Source organism: Bos mutus, chromosome 18 (assembly GCF_027580195.1).
Source record: "Bos mutus isolate GX-2022 chromosome 18, NWIPB_WYAK_1.1, whole genome shotgun sequence".
Lineage (NCBI taxonomy): Eukaryota > Metazoa > Chordata > Mammalia > Artiodactyla > Bovidae > Bos > Bos mutus.
Genome location: NC_091634.1, coordinates 2,561,477 through 2,573,613, shown reverse-complemented (window position 1 = coordinate 2,573,613; position 12,137 = coordinate 2,561,477). Strand labels below are relative to the sequence as shown.

The window sequence follows — 12,137 nt, the reverse complement described above, 5'->3', positions numbered from 1 at the left end:
AGAATGGACTGGTTGGATCTCCTTGCAGTCCAAGGGACTCTCAAGAGTCTTCTCCAACACCACAGTTCAAAAGCATCAATTCTTTGGCACTCAGCTTTCTTCACAGTCCAGCTCTCACATCCATACATGACCACAGGAAAAACCATAGCCTTGACTAGATGGACCTTTGTTGGCAAAGTAATGTCTCTGCTTTTGAATATGCTGTCTAGGTTGGTCATAACTTTCCTTCCAAGGAGTAGGTGTCTTTTAATTTCATGGCTACAATCACCATCTGCAGTGATTTTGGAGCCCCCCAAAATAAAGTCTGACACTGTTTCTACTGTTTCCCCATCTATTTCCCATGAAGTGATGGGACTGGATGCTGTGATCTTAGTTTTCTGAATGTTGAGTTTTAAGTCAGCTTTTTCATTCTCATTTGTTGCTCTACCAGATTATCTCCAATAATTTTGGAAGCCAGTGCCAACAAGAGAAATACAAAGCATTATGTGATTTGTGTTTTTGTGCAGAGAAGGTAGGTCATTTCCTCAGTAAAGTATATCTTTCCTGGCACTGAAGTTTTAATAAATTATTTATTTGGCTGTGTTTGGTCTTAGTTGCAGTGTATGGTCTCTTTCAGTTGTGGCATGTGAGACCTAGTTCCCTGGCCAGGGATCGAACCAGGCCCCCTGCATTGGAAATGTGGAGCCTTAGCCACTGGAACTGGAGAAGGCAATGGCAACCCACTCCAGCACTCTTGCCTGGAAAATCCCATGGACAGAGGAGCCTGGTAGGCTGCAGTCCATGGGGTCGCAAAGAGTTGGACACGACTGAGCGACTTCACTTTCACTCTTCACTTTCATGCATTGGAGAAGGAAATGGCAACCCACTCCAGTGTTCTTGCCTGGAGAATCCCAGGGGCAGCGGAGCCTGGTGGGCTGCCGTCTGTGGGGTCGCACAGAGTCGGACACGACTGAAGTGACTTAGCAGCAGTAGCAGCCACTGGAACAACAGGGAAGTCATCCCTGCTGTTGAGAACTTAGAGGCAATAAATCATACTGGTTATTCTTTTGTTATGTATATGTAGTTTCCCTTTGGATATTTTTGAATTTTCCCTTTGAGTTTGGTGTTCTGCAGTTTTACCTCTGTGTGTGTATAGCCGTGGATCTCTTTTTCCTCCTGCTTGGCATTCTTGAGTTCTCTCATTCTGAGGTTTTGTCTTTTACCACTTCTAAAATATAATCTGCCTTTATATCTTTGATTATTACCTTCCCTCAGATTTTTTTGTTCTCTCAGATTCAGAATAGGTGTAAATTCAACATTCTCATTATGTCCTTCATATCTCTCAACCTCATTTTGCATTTTCCACTGTCTTTTGCACTTCAGATCTGTTGTCCAGTTCACTTCTGTGTTATATCTAATTGGTTCAGTTCAGTCGCTCAGTCGTGTCCGACTCTTTGCAACCCCATGAATTGCAGCACGCCAGGCCTCCCTGTCCATCACCAACTCCTGGAGTTCACTCAAACTCATGTCCATTGAGTCAGTGATACCATCCAGCCATCTCATCCTCTGTCGCCCCCTTCTCCTCCTGCCCCCAATCCCTCCCAGCATCAGAGTCTTTTCCAATGAGTCAACTCTTCACATGAGGTGGCCAAAGTATTGGAGTTTCAGCTTTAGCATCAGCGCTTCCAATGAACACCCAGGACTGATCTCCTTTAGAATGGACTGGTTGGATCTCCTTGCAGTCCAAGGGACTCTCAAGAGTCTTCTCCAACACCACAGTTCAAAAGCATCAATTATTTCAGCGCTCAGCCTTCTTCACAGTCCAACTCTCACATCCATACATGACCACAGGAAAAACCATAGCCTTGACTAGACGAACCTTTGTTGGCAAAGTAATGTCTCTGCTTTTGAATATGCTGTCTAGGTTGGTCATAACTTTCCTTCCAAGGAGTAGGTGTCTTTTAATTTCATGGCTGCCGTCACCATCTGCAGTGATTTTGGAGCCCCAAAAAATAAAGTCTGACACTGTTTCTACTGTTTCCCCATCTATTTGCCATGAAGTGATGGGACTGGATGCCATGATCTTAGTTTTCTGAATGTTGAGCTTTAAGCCAACTTTTTCACTCTCCTCTTTCACTTTCATCAAGAGGCTTTTTAGTTCCTCTTCACTTTCTGCCATAAGGGTCTTTTCATCTGCATATCTGAGGTTATTGATATTTCTCCCGGCAATCTTGATTCCAGCTTGTGCTTCTTCCAGCCCAGCATCTCTCATGATGTACTCTGCATAGAAGTTAAATAAGCAGGGTGACCATATATGGCCTTGACGTAGTCCTTTTCCTATTTGGAACCAGTCTGTTGTTCCATGTCCAATTCTAACTGTTGCTTCCTGACCTGCATATAGGTTTCTCAAGAGGTAGGTCAGGTGGTCTGGTATTCCCATCTCTTTCAGAATTTTCCACAGTTTATTGTGATCCACACAGTCAAAGGCTTTGGCATAGTCAATAAAGCAGAAAGTTTTTCTGGAACTCTCTTGCTTTTCCCTTGATCCAGCAGATGTTGGCAATTTGATCTCTGGTTCATCTAATTGGTAGTCAGTCTATAAATTGAAATTCCTATTTTCAGTTTCTGGATTCCTTGCTTTAAATTGATCTTTGTTTCTTCAAGTTAGCCCTCTCATCTTTAAGACTGTTACGCCTTTGCACGCATTAAACATTGTCTATATTTCATTGTCTTACAGTTCCAGCATCATCAGGTTTTTCATGTTTAATTCTAGTGCTTGTTGTTTCTGTTTAACTTGTGGACTGTGAAGGCTTCTTGAGGGTAAGAACATGAGTGTTCATTTGGATATCACCTGCACATAGTTCAGTGTACGCACATATGCACACAGTTGGCACATGTGTCAAGGTTAAAAGAGGTTTTAAAGGCCATGTTTCAGAAAACCTTCTGAATGATTGAGCGAATGGGTGGCTGAATTAGAGTAACAGGATGTCTGTATAAGATTTTCCATTCTTCCACAGTGGATAATATATCACATATATGGATACAGCCTACACAATAGAAATGATTAGATTTCTATACATCTCTTCCAAACCATCAAGGAATCACCCCAGATTAAAGAAGAATTTGTTACTACAGGGATTGTTATTATTTGAAGATGTGGCTGTGGAGTTCACCTGGGAGGAGTGGAGTCTGCTAGACCCTGCTCAGAAGGACCTGTACTAGGACGTGATGTGGGAGAACTATCGCAACCTGCTGTCTGTGGGTGAGGACTGTTCCTCTGTGCCACTTAGTGTGTCAAGTCAGCAGTCTTTCCTTTCTCAGTTGTGGAATGATTTCAGATATCTGAAGTATGAATGGTGTGAAACAGATTGTCAGACTTCTACAAAGGACCAGATAGCAAATACTGCAGGCTGTGTGGGCTGCCTATTGTTTCTGTAACATATTCTTTTTTTTTAAAGACCACATTTATTTATTGTTTTTTTTTTTTCAGCACACACACACACTATATATATATATTATTTATTTATTTATGGCTGTGCTTGCTCTTTGCTGTGTGGGCTTTTCTCTAGGCAGTGGGGACTACTCTCTAGTTGCAGTGCACAGACTTCTCATTGCAGTGGCTTCTCTTGTGTGGAGGTTTCTAGGGCATGGAGGCTTCAGTAGTTGCAGTTCCTGGGTTCAAAAACACAGGCTCCGTAGTTGTGGCACATGGGCTTAGTTGCTCCTCAGCATGTGGAATCTTCCCGGACCAGCGATCAAACCCATGTCTTCTACATTGGCAAGTGGATTCTTTACCACTGAGCCACCAGGGAAGCCCAGTATATATATATGCTACTGCTACTGCTAAGTCGCTTCAGTCGTGTCCGACTCTGTGCGACCCCATAGACTGCAGCCCACCAGGCTCTGCCGTCCCTGGGATTCTCCAGGCAAGAACACTGGAGTGGGTTGCCATTTCCTTCTCCAATGCATGAAAGTGAAAAGTGAAAGTGAAGTCGCTCAGTCGTGTCTGACTCTTTGCAACCCCATGGACTGCAGCCTACCAGGCTCCTCCGCCCATGGGATTTTCCAGGCAAGAGTACTAGAGTGGGGTGCCATTGCCTTCTCTGAGTATATATATATATATATATTTCTCTCTCTCTCTATATATATATATGTATAATCGATTATGTAGGTATTCTGCTAAATTTATTATATGTATTATAAGTAAGGAAGAGTTAATCACTCAGTGATATCCGACTCTGTGACTCCATGGACTAGCCCACGAGGCTTCTCTGTCCATGGAATTCTCCAGTCAAGAATACTGGAGTGGGTTGCCATTTCCTTCTCTAGGGGATCTTCCCAACCCAGGGATCAAACCCAGGTCACCTACATTGCAGACAGATTCTTTACTGTCTGAGCCACCAGGGAAGTCCGTATGTACTATAAAAGATACATAAAAATAGAAATGTCAAAAGGATGAGACATTCATGAGATGAATATTTTTAAGTAATTTTAATTTTTAAAATGTAGTGGTACAAAACACGTTTGCTATCATATTTTTGAAGTTTTCCTTTACTTCTTGAAAACTGTTTTGTAAGAGCACTTTATTCTGAATGAATAACAATCTCAAAGTGTGAAAGTGTAATGTCTTAGTTACAGTCACTGACCAGAATTTGTTGACCCATACATATGACTTGAATTTTTATAAATGATAGATTCTTAGTCTCCCCTTAGGCCTCAGACAGATTTATTTCATCTAGGATCTTGATTTGTTTTGCTTAGATTTTTTTTTTCCTTTCTATGGATTCTCAAGTTTTTGCTACTCCAAGGGGAAAGCTACTTCCAAGGTGTAGCTTCATAATCTGTTAATATAAATGGGATCATTGAACAGTGTTTAGATTTCATGCCCAAAGATTTTGCTAAATAGTATGTTATTTTTTTGTGAATAGGGTATCAAAGTCCCAAACCAATTGAAATCTTCAAGTTGAAGCAAGGAGGCAAACCATGGATAGAAAGGGGAAATATCCATGATCCAGGTAAGTGAATGAGAAGCATCCAGGTAGAAAAGAAGTAAATTCCTAGATCCTTGAAGGCCTCACACCTTTAAAATCGTGTTATGGTGACTCATCTTCTAGTTTCTAAACTTTGACAGTATCTCAACAGAGCCTCTAAGGATTCCTCTCCTATGTTAATATTCATTACTTAATCATTTAGAGGAAAATACTCATGTTTTCACCTCTGGATTTCATACTGATTTATTTCGTCTAGAGTCTTGATTTGCTTTGCTTAGATTTTTTAAATTTCTATGGATTCTCAAGTTTTTCCCTTCTTCATTGACTGCCGTAGTACCACTGCTTGTTCCTTCCTCTTACCTTGCTTTGAAAATTCAGGCTTCCATGCCTCTCTGCAAAGAGAGAACTTCAAATTCACCATCATCTCCTGACTAGTGAACCTCAGGTAATATTGATTTCCCTTCCTAACATTCAGCCCCACCCTGAATGCTGTGTTCTTATGGCAACTTGGTCTTTTAGTGTACATCTGCCTGTTTATTCATTCTGGATGGGCAAATATGAGATAAAGCAAATGTAGCAACATGTTAACTGTCGAATCAAAGAGGTGGGTATATAGCTGTTCACTGTGTAATTCATTCAGTTTGTATGTTTGAAATTTTTTTTAATAAAATTGTGAGAAGAGCTATAAGTATTGTAATTTTCAGAAAGAATTATGCCTCCCACATAGACTGAAATGAATTCAGTCAAGTAAAAAAAAAAAAAAATTCACAATTTTAGGCCTCACCTGAAATCAAACTATAACCCTCATGCATACTTTGCTGATTTCTTCATATATTTGCTGGATATTTTTTTTTTTTTTTCCCTCTCTTTTTTGTCTGTGCTGCACAGCACACAGGATCTTAGTTTCCAAATCAGGGATCAAACCTGTGTCCCCTACAGTGGAAGCTCAGAGTCTTAACCACTGGACCATCAGGGAAGTCCTCACAAACAAACAAACAAACAAACAAACCAAAAAACGCACTATCTGCAAAGTACAATAAAGCAAAACACAATAAAATGAGCTGTGTTTGTATAGAAATATTACCCAAAGAGGGAATTCACCGGCAGTCGTGTGGTTAGGACTCCATGCTTCCACTGCAGTGGGTACGGACCAGACCAGATCCCTGGTCAGGGAACTAAGATCCCTTGCAAGTTGTGTGGTGCAGCCGAAAAAACCAAATTGAATTGAAGGTTTGTGGCAGCTCTGTGTCAAGCAAATCTGTTGGCATCATTTTTTCCAACAGCATTTGCTCATTTTGTATCTTTCTCATATTTTGGTAATTCTCTCCATATTTCAAACTTTTTCATTATTATTATGTTTGTTATGCTGATTGGTAATCCATGATCTTTGATGTTACTTCTACAACTCACAGAAGGCTCAGATGACGGTTAGCAATTTTTAATGAGAAAGTATTTTTAAATAAGATATGTACTCTGTTTTAGACATAATGCTATTGCACACTTAACAGACTACAGTATTGTGTAAACATAACTTTTATATGCACTGGGAAACAAATTCATGTCACTAGCTTTATTGCAATACTTGCTTTATTGTGGAGGTCTGGAACTGAACCTGGAATATCTCTGAGTCTATACCCATACAGATAATCCCATATTTGTCCTCTAACCAAAATCTTCTCCAAATTCCTCTTTCCAGTTGAGTTCTTTATGTCTGTACTCAGATACCCACCTCAGAATGTTTGTGTCAAAATACACACGGATTTTCCTACATTAAAAATCTGTCTCCCTGGTGTTCCTCACCAACTTAAGCTGGAAATTCTAGTCATTTAGGCCAAATACCTGAGGAAAATCCTTAATTCCTCCTTTTTACTTTCATTGAATTCAACACTGTATGTTGTGTTTTCCTTCTCCTAGATGTGCCTTGAGTTCTTCGACTTGTCCACATGGACGCTGTTGTTGCTCCAGACCAAGCCACTGTTGTCTCTTGCCTGATTACTTCATTAACTTTCTCTCCCACACTTCTTCCTCTCCCGTCACTATCCATGCAGAAGTTGGCAGTCTTTTGGAAATATAAATTAGAACCCCCCACCTCCTCAGAGCTTCTAGTGGCTTGTCACTAGTCTTAGCATTAAATTCAGATTCTTCTACCAGATCTACATAGTATGACTTCTGTCTACCTTTTGAACTTTAAGTTTTCCTTTTCCCTATGTAACTGTTCTATTCAGGGCCCACTGGCTACCTTTCTATTTCTTGACCTGGCCCAAACCTTTCTTTTGTCAAGGTTTTTGCACTGCTGTCATACTTGAATGAAACATGAAGTTACTTACATGAAGCTGCTTAATTTTTATTCCTAGTTTCTTGGCTCACCTTTTATTTCCTCACAGGTAATTACCTGTTTCCCATTGTTCTTTTTCATGTGCTGGGAACCACTTTTCAGTGTGAAGTTGTCTTATTTCTTTGCTTCCATTTTGTCCTCTTTTGCCCAGGGGAATGCATAAAACGTGTTTCTCTTTGGTGTGTATTCAGATGCTATGATAGCACATGATACATATTAGACATTCAATAAACATTGTGGGAGAGAATGGATACATCCTCCCTCATGTTAGATCAGATGTCTTTCTAACTTATTTTATTTTGTGTTAATGACACACATTTCTATTTTGTCCTCTTTTGCCGGTTTTGCAAGGATCTCTTTGGAGAGCACCAAAAACTTTACTAATTGAGAATTGTCTGCCACTGATTCTGTATCTTTTTTTTTTTAAGATGTTATGGCCTTATTGTGTTTCCCCCCATTTTCAAGAAGTAAATTTACACTTAATGATTTTTTTCATATGACATAACTGTCACAGAGAGCTAGCCCAAACCATTTCATTTTAGAAGCAGTTTTATTGCATAACCTAATTGTGAAAATTTATTTTCTTTCTAGAAGTTGGTGATCCTATGCAGCAATCCTTGGAAATCCAATACAAGCATAAAAATATGGAAAGAGGCCATGAACTCAGTTCTTTGGGAAATATTTTTTGTCTGCATGGAAATCTTGTTACTTTAAGGCAAAGCCATGATAAGTTTGACATACTGAACTCTAATTTAGATTTAGTTAACCAAAATAAAAGCTCCATAGCAAAGAGTCCTGACAAGTTTAATAAATAAGAGAAATTAGTTCTTCATAGTAAGCATGAAAAACATTACACTAATTAAATGCTATAAACATGGAAACATTCTCTGCACCAATTCAAAACTCAGTATACATCAGATTGAAAAAGAAACATGAATGTATGGAAGGTGGTAAAACCTTCATCAAAAAGTCTCAACTCACTGTACACCAGAGAACACATACAGGAGAGAAGCCATATAAATGCCTTAAATGTGGTAAAGCCTTCTGCAGGAAGGCAGAGCTTAATATACACATGCAAGTTGAACGAGGAGTAAAACCCCACGTGTGCGGTGAGTGTGGGAAAACCTTCTCCAGGAAGTCTCAGCTCCTTGTACATCAGAAAACTCACACGGGAGAGAAACCCTATATGTGCTGTGAATGTGGGAAAGGCTTCATCCAGAAGGTTAACTTCCTTATACATCAGCAAATTCATACTGGAGAGAAGCCCTATAGATGCAAAGAGTGTGGTAAAGCCTTCAGTCACAAGCCATGTCTCGTTGCACATCAAATATTTCACACTGGAAATCCTCCCTATGCATGCAGTGAGTGTGGAAAAGCCTATTTTCAGAAGTCAAATCTTGTTAGACATCAAAGAGGTCATACAGAAGAGAAGTGCCACAAATGCAATGTGTGTGGGAAAAGCTACTCCACGAAGTCCATACTTAGCAGACACCAGAGAGTCCATACGGGAGAGAAGCCCCATGGGTGCAGCAGCTGTGGGAAAGCCTTCTGCCACAAGTCCTTCCTCACTAAACATAAGAGAACTCATACAAAAGAGAAACGTGTCGATTCAGTCAAGGTGGAAAAGGATTCTTTAGAGAGCCATGACTCATGTACCACAGAACCTAAACAGGAGAAAACCTCTGTTGAGACAGTGACAATGCAGGGGCCTGCTATGGCAGTGCAGGCATCATTAAACATCTACGGGTTCCTTGCCCAAGGGAATGTGGTTCTTGTGGGAGAGCCTGTGGCCAGATGTGTCCCTTCAGGAGATGGCAGAGAGTTTTCACAGGAGAGGAACCTCATGAATGTAGTTAATGTGGTACTGCCTTCAGTTACCAATTATGTCTTCTTTTATGTCACAGAAAACATGTAAGGAGGAGTGCATTCAATATGGACAAGGCTTTGGAGCAAAGTTTAGCTTTTTATGTAGTTGAAAACTCTCACTGAGAGAATGCTAATGAATGTAGCGATAGTGGAAAGGTCAGTCAGTCAGTGTTAGTCGCTCAGTTGTGGCTGACTCTTTGTGACCCCATGGACTGCAGCCTGCCAGGCTCCTCTGTCCATGGGATTCTCCAGGCAAGAATACTGGAGTGGGTTGCTAATCCCTTCTGCACGGGATTTTCCCAACCCAGGGATCAAGCCTGGGTCTCTCCCATTGCAGGCAGATTCTTTACCATCTGAGCCACTAAGGGGAGCCCAGTACAAAGATATGTCTCATTAAATATCAGCAGCTCTTAGTAGGTTGAACTGTAGCAAGCTTCACTTTAAAAGCATCATAAATTCACATTAGAAAGAAATTTTGGGAGGGCAAATATGTCCAGTCCATAAGACCACCCTCATGTTTGATTATTCTCTGAAATCACTGACTCAAAAACTAAAAAGCCCCCGCAAAAAACCTCGAAAACTCAAAAACCCAAAAGCTGCTATACTTATGATTACAGGTTGTGACAGTGAAAAGTTACAGATTAGCAAATTTAAAAGGTGCTTAAGGCAGACCTTAGGAGAAACCAGGTACATCCATTGCCCTCCCAGCGGAGTTGTATGGACTGCATGTAATTCTGCCAGCAATGATGTGACAACTCATGTGCATATTGCCAACCAGAGAAACTCACCTGAGCCCGGGGACCCGGGGGGTCAGTAAGGGTGCTCCTTATGCCAGCATGGGGAAACCACATGACTGACTTTAGCTTTTCAAGCTCTAGCCTTCTTGAAGTCAAACCAATACAGCATGGCCCAGAGACCCCCAGGCAAACAAAAGCAAGTGTTCAGCAAAAATCATATTGCTGGCATAAACTGTATGACATGGTTAAGACCCCAGGTATGCAAAGACGCTCTTGGCAGGCAGGCAGTTCCAAGGGCTTAGAGGTTCCCTCTCAGGTGCTGGTCAAAAGCCAGTCCTTTATTTGGAATGTGCAGGATCTGAACACCCCCAACCTGCCAAGTCACCTAATTTGCACACTAGTGAAAACAATGTTTTTAATAAGATTGTTCCTCATCATGTGTCAGAAATAAATGTCTATGGATACACGAAATGTGTAGAACCTTTAGCAGAATGACAGCCAATCTCATAAAGGAGATAAGCTTGTGATTGCAGTGGAAATTTGGAAACGTTGACGTAAAACTACCCTCATTTTCTATCAGATTAACACCCTTAATATGTGTTTGTGTGTGTTTTCATTGTTTGGCTGCACCCCCATGGCTTGTGAAACTTCCCTGACCAGGGATCAAACCCATGCCCCCTGCAGTGGAAGCATGGAGTCTTAACCTCTGGACTGCCAAGGAAGTCCTTAATGTGTAGTTTGAGAGAGAAGGACTTGAACTCTTTTGCATTGCTAGGGGATTACTCCATAACTCACCTGATGATGGTTCATAGGCAGTGTCACATTGTACCTATTATATCTAAATGTTTGGTCACCTTTGTTAGATTCTTTTAGAAGCAAGTTGCTAGGCCAGCCCACACACAGTGGGAGAGTTGCACATCTTTGAGGGCCTTCTTAGACTCAACCTGCCTGAATAATCATCAGGGAAAAAGATATTCTTTGTGGAAAGTTGACATGGTTTCCTGTTTAAACAGTGCTTGAACAGAACCTGGTGTTCTCTGTGTCTCCCCAACCCGCCCCCCCGCCCCACCTCCCAACCCCACCTTGACCCAGCCTGGCCATGCAGAGCCAGCCTTCTGCCAGTGCCTCACGGCACCCTTGGACCACTCCCAAGGTGTCTGCTGCTGCTCCAGTGTGGTGAGCTGCGGCCTCTCAGCTCCCTGACATGACCACCACGTACCTCTCGCAGGGGCCCAGCACTCCTGCCAGGGCTTGGAGGCTGCCAGATCCACCTGGAGCCTCTGAAATTTACCTGTCCACCTCTCACTACTCTGATGGCAATGATGTGGCTTTGGAGAACTTTGTTAAATGTCTTCCTAGCCAGTCTCACGAGAAGGGGGAACATGCTGAGAAGTTAATGAAGCTGCAAGAACCTCTGAGGTGGCTGCATCTTGCTCTGATGTATCCAGAAACTGGAACAGGATGACTCAGAGTGGGCTCAGTGCAATGGAATGTGTGTTCCACTCAGAAAAGGGATGAATCAGTCACTACTGGAACTGCACACAAGTTATGATACCTACTGACAAAAATGAGCCCTGCTCTTGTGACAACCTGGGTGAGCAGGTGAAACACACCAGAATTGAGTGACCACATAACCAACTTGTCTGTGGTAAGGGTTCCTGAATTGGGTGTGGCAGAGTGTTTCTGACAGGCACACCCAATGATGATGAGAGCTAAGCATTAGGCTGGCTTCTCAGTGGCCATGGGGGTGACTTCCATGGCCACCATGGTAGTGCATCCCTTTTGGGTTTTCCCTTACCCTTTCTGTAAGTTGTATAATACTAAAGCACTAACAGAGAAGACAATGGCACCCCACTCCAGTACTCTTGCCTGGAAAATCCCATGGACGGAGGAGCCTGGTAGGCTGCAGTCCATGGGGTCGCCAGAGTTGGACACGACTGAGCGACTTCAATTTGACTTTTCACTTTCATGCATTGGAGAAGGAAATGGCAACCCATTCCAGTGTTCTTGCCTGGAGAATCCCAAGGACGGGGGAGCCTGGTGGGCTGCCGTCTGTGGGGTCGCACAGAGTCGGACACGACTGAAGTGACTTAGCAGCAGTAGCAGCAAAGCATTAAAGCATCCACTTAACGCTTTTTGTTTTTGTTTTTTCATTTGCCTGTTCCTTCAAATTTGGTACCTAGAAAAAAAAATAGACACATTAAAGACCCCAGTATATACTCAGATTCC

General features: G+C 41.9%; 1 pseudogene; it reads left to right on the top strand.

Annotated features, from left to right (window-relative positions):
- The first annotated feature begins 3,115 nt into the window (after positions 1-3,115).
- On the top strand, positions 3,116-10,386 carry LOC102283053 (zinc finger protein 350-like; annotated as a pseudogene).
- The last annotated feature ends 1,751 nt before the right edge of the window (positions 10,387-12,137 follow it).